A 4,131-nucleotide genomic window follows, 5' to 3' on the forward strand; every position below is an offset into this window, starting at 1 on the left:
TTTGACAACTTTAATGGGAAGGGGCCCCGTTCCATCAAGTTGTTTTGTTAAAAGGGTTATGATATGTTACATGGTGCTCCTCTTTTTGACTTATTTGTTTGATTCCAAGTAATATTCAACGGTTCTTTGGCGTTACTTTTGTGTGAATATAAAAGTATATAAGGTCATGGCTTCACGTTCAAGTTATGTTGATGCATTATAAGAACAAAGTTAGAAGTTGGAATTTGATAAAGTGTTTTGGTTAAGTGTATATGTGTTTTGGTAAAGGTGTACATGATTTTGGCTAATGCACATAGACTTGTGACACATTTGATGTGTATGTCCTTCAGGGTTGACATACACACTATTTGTGCATGGTGTTGATGGAGTTGTATACGGTGTTCATGCAAGTAATATGTAAATTATAAAAGAAAAATAATGGAATGTAATTGTATAATAGTTTATTTGGTTAAAAAAAATTATTACAAAGGGTAGGAGTTATTGGTTATTTGTAATTATGGTAAGGAGATGGTATTATTTTGCTATGGTTATTTTATGATGGGACAAGATTCTCGGGTGAACCAAAATCTCATTTCCCCAATAAATCATCCTTGAGGCCTGTAGGTTATGGGTCCACAAAGCTTTATTTGGAACAGTGAAGGCCCTCGCCAGAACAAGCCAGTGATCATCTAAACAAAGGCTGTCATCCATGGCCTAATCAACATCATTTCCACCTGCTTGAACTCGACGTTCCAGATACTCTGAATCACCACTCTGTTGAAGCACATTACCGGAAGACTCTTGCAAGTTCCTATGTTTAACAATCTCTGATTCTGGTTTAAAGAATAATCTGACTTCTCTGCCACGCCATCGTCTTTTCTTCGAGAATTCTCCAACGCATCCTTGAAAAAACCACTTCTGTTGTACCCTTGGAATGACCACTTCTATCATAATGGATTGAACATCGTTTAAGCTCGCCAACCTTTGAAAACAGTTACTTCATATCGTCATTGGAGACTCCATAATCCTCAAACATATCATTCTGCCAAACAGAACCCTTGGCTCGGCCGAAAGACTTGGCAATTGTATATGGCGTAGATTGAACCGAAGCCCTCCTCCTCTACGCATGGGTCCTCCTCTGCAGCCGCCGCATCTGTGAAGAACTGATGCACTCTGTTTAAGCGCGGAGGCCACTAGGGCTTCAAGTCTGGCTACTCCTCTTCTCCACATCATCGACCGACTTGACAAAAATGCCATGGCTTCAGAAAATCCAAATCGTTGGCAAACAATTCAAACAAAAAAATAACAAAGAGACATAAATTCTCAAAGACACATTTCCATTATTTACAAACTCAGATTACAATTTAAGGCATCTCAGCCTTAATCAAGAATTCTCTAGGAACTAAATTTTTCCCTCTCTCACACGCACAGGGTTTTCTTCCTGTTTCTTTCTTCACTAATGAATTCTTAATATCTTATTATACATACCTTCAGTTTTCACTGAATTTTTAACTGAAACTAGTTTACTAACTGAATTCGGTTCATGGTTGGCCTGGTTGCCCATGTGGTTGTCCACGTGTCTTCTTTCTCTAAGTTTTTTTTTCATTAAGGGTTTGGATGCCCCTGCATCATTTTACTTTTTATGTTATTATATTTATGTTTTTTTTAATATAAATTAGAGTTTATTAACCATATGTTTTGTGGTGTTATGGTGTGTTTTTTTATGGTTATTTGAATATACTATGTTAATGTTATTAATGAAGATATTGAATATTTAATGACCTTCTTTATATTATTTATGCTTGTATATGATGAATACACATTCTCCTTTTTTTTTGTATATGAAGGAATCAACAATTAAGTTAAACTCGAATTCTTGTGATGCAAGGTAGATTTTAACCACTACTACTATAACCTCTAGGTGGACCCATATGTTCCCCTCACGCATTGGCCACAAGGCTATTTAATGGTGATATGAGCCTCAAAGCACATACTTCACAAGAGACTTCACATCATGAGTAATCCCAATTGAGCTTACCTGAGAGGGATAATGCCTCTCTTTACTATGCATATATATATGTTATATTATTTTTGAACTATATTTATTGTTGAATATGTGTTATGATTATGCTTTGATGATGAGAATAACATTTCTTTCTAAGTGAGCACAACAATAGATATAGGAGAAGAAACATGGTGAGAGTTGAGGAAATTAAAGAGAATGAGATATGTTGTTCGATGATAATTGATTAGGAAATAGTTTGAAAAATTTTTATTACATTAAAATAATTACAAATATCTAAAAATAAATAAAAGTGTTAATGAGATAGACACATGTTCTCATATTAGGAACTTTATCTCATATTACTAACTCTAAAATAGTTAACATAAAATTTGCTTTGAAGAAAATTTTAATATATGAATATTAAATATGATGAGTTAAATATTATAATATATTTCTATAATGAAAATTATAGGTTGAAAAAAAATTAATATATAAATATTAAATATGATGAGTTAAATATTATAATATAGTTCTATAATGAAAATGATTCCTTTAATATTAGATTAAAGGTTGAAAACGATTTGATAAATTAGAGACTATGAAATTGATATAATTAAAAAACCATGCATATATGGAATCTATATGGATGACACCTAGTATCATTAAAAACAAACTTGGATTTATCATGTTATAAGAAGTTGAATACAACAACTAGGAAAAATGGACTTAATATGAATAATAGAAAAATGCTATACAACTTAAGAGATTTATCTTTTTGGTGTTTTAATTTATTTTTTTAAGATATGATAAGTCAAAACGCATTAAGATTTTTGATGCTACCTAAAGTACAAATGGCATTGTTATCACTACATGATGAGAAAGTTGCATGCTACCTTGCGAGGCAAGGCTTGACATGGTTTATGAATCATTACAAGAGAGCGGCATAAGGCCATATTAGAGGATTGGGTGAAATTAGACAAAATTTCACTCTCAAATTTTATAAGCTTAAGTGAAAGGGATAAAGCAGGGTCTAGTATAACAATATAGGAACAAAAATTGCTTTAAGTGAAAGGGATAAAACAGGGTCTAGTATAATAATATAGGAACAAAAATTGTGTTTCAAAGGTTTAATTTATTAGGTAATTTATAATATTCAAGTTGTGTATTTGAAAGTGTAGTTTATTGGAGGATTATTTCACTTCAAATAAATAGTTTGTTAATGAGTATTAAATGAGTGAGGTTGTATATGTTTATAATTAAATTTTAGCAAACGAGTTTTAATGATAGATATAGGAGTTGTCTTTAGTGTGATTTTTTGGACTTTCCAATGCCGGAATCCAGTGGAAAAATTTGAGTTGTTTTTTCACTATATATATGGATTCATATATGGATTCAACACCCTTGAAAACCTCTTGGGCACAAAATTTGAGGTGTTTTTTCACTGTATATATAGATTCAGCACCCTTGAAAACCCCTAAGGCACTTCGATTGCACAGGATTACACATGAAGCCTATAATTTCAATAAATTCCTACCGGATTTTAGAAAAATTACACTTAAAAAATCTACTATAAAAACTTTCAAAAAATCACAAAAAAACAAATGTATAGATAATATTATGTTGTCCCATAGAGGCTCAAGAGTTTGCCATGTGTTCGATAAGTCAGAGGAGAGAGATCATGCCGATATACGCCCAGAGCAATCTGCCAACATGGAGATTAAACGCCACGCGTCTGCGGGAAATGAATCATGTCCAGACGCTGATAACTCTCAAGTTTACTATTAGCCGCCCTTTCCCACGATTCCAGAGGAGAGAGGCGACGATTATGACTCCACGCACAAGCGGCCAACGCATGTGAAGAAGCAATTCGGAACCTGAACAGCCCATGTGCCCGTGCATTGCATGCAATCCTGCCAGGCTCTATAGTCCCCTTAGTCAAATGCGTGTGGTGCAGAAGACCAGACATACAAAGCAATCAACGCTACAATGCCTCATGGAAATGGCCGCCAACCAACCAACAAAAGAGTATGAGCCATCGCAAAGTTATTTTAAATTCACGCGAATGACAAATCATTGGACGCGTTACATCATCATCTCCAAGCTTTTGGTAATGCACGTTAACCTTTAAGGTGCTTTTCGGTCTCACT

Source organism: Pinus tabuliformis, chromosome 9, assembly GCF_031772625.1.
Source record: "Pinus tabuliformis cultivar Carrire ecotype Pingquan chromosome 9, CPIR1, whole genome shotgun sequence".
NCBI lineage: Eukaryota > Viridiplantae > Streptophyta > Pinopsida > Pinales > Pinaceae > Pinus > Pinus tabuliformis.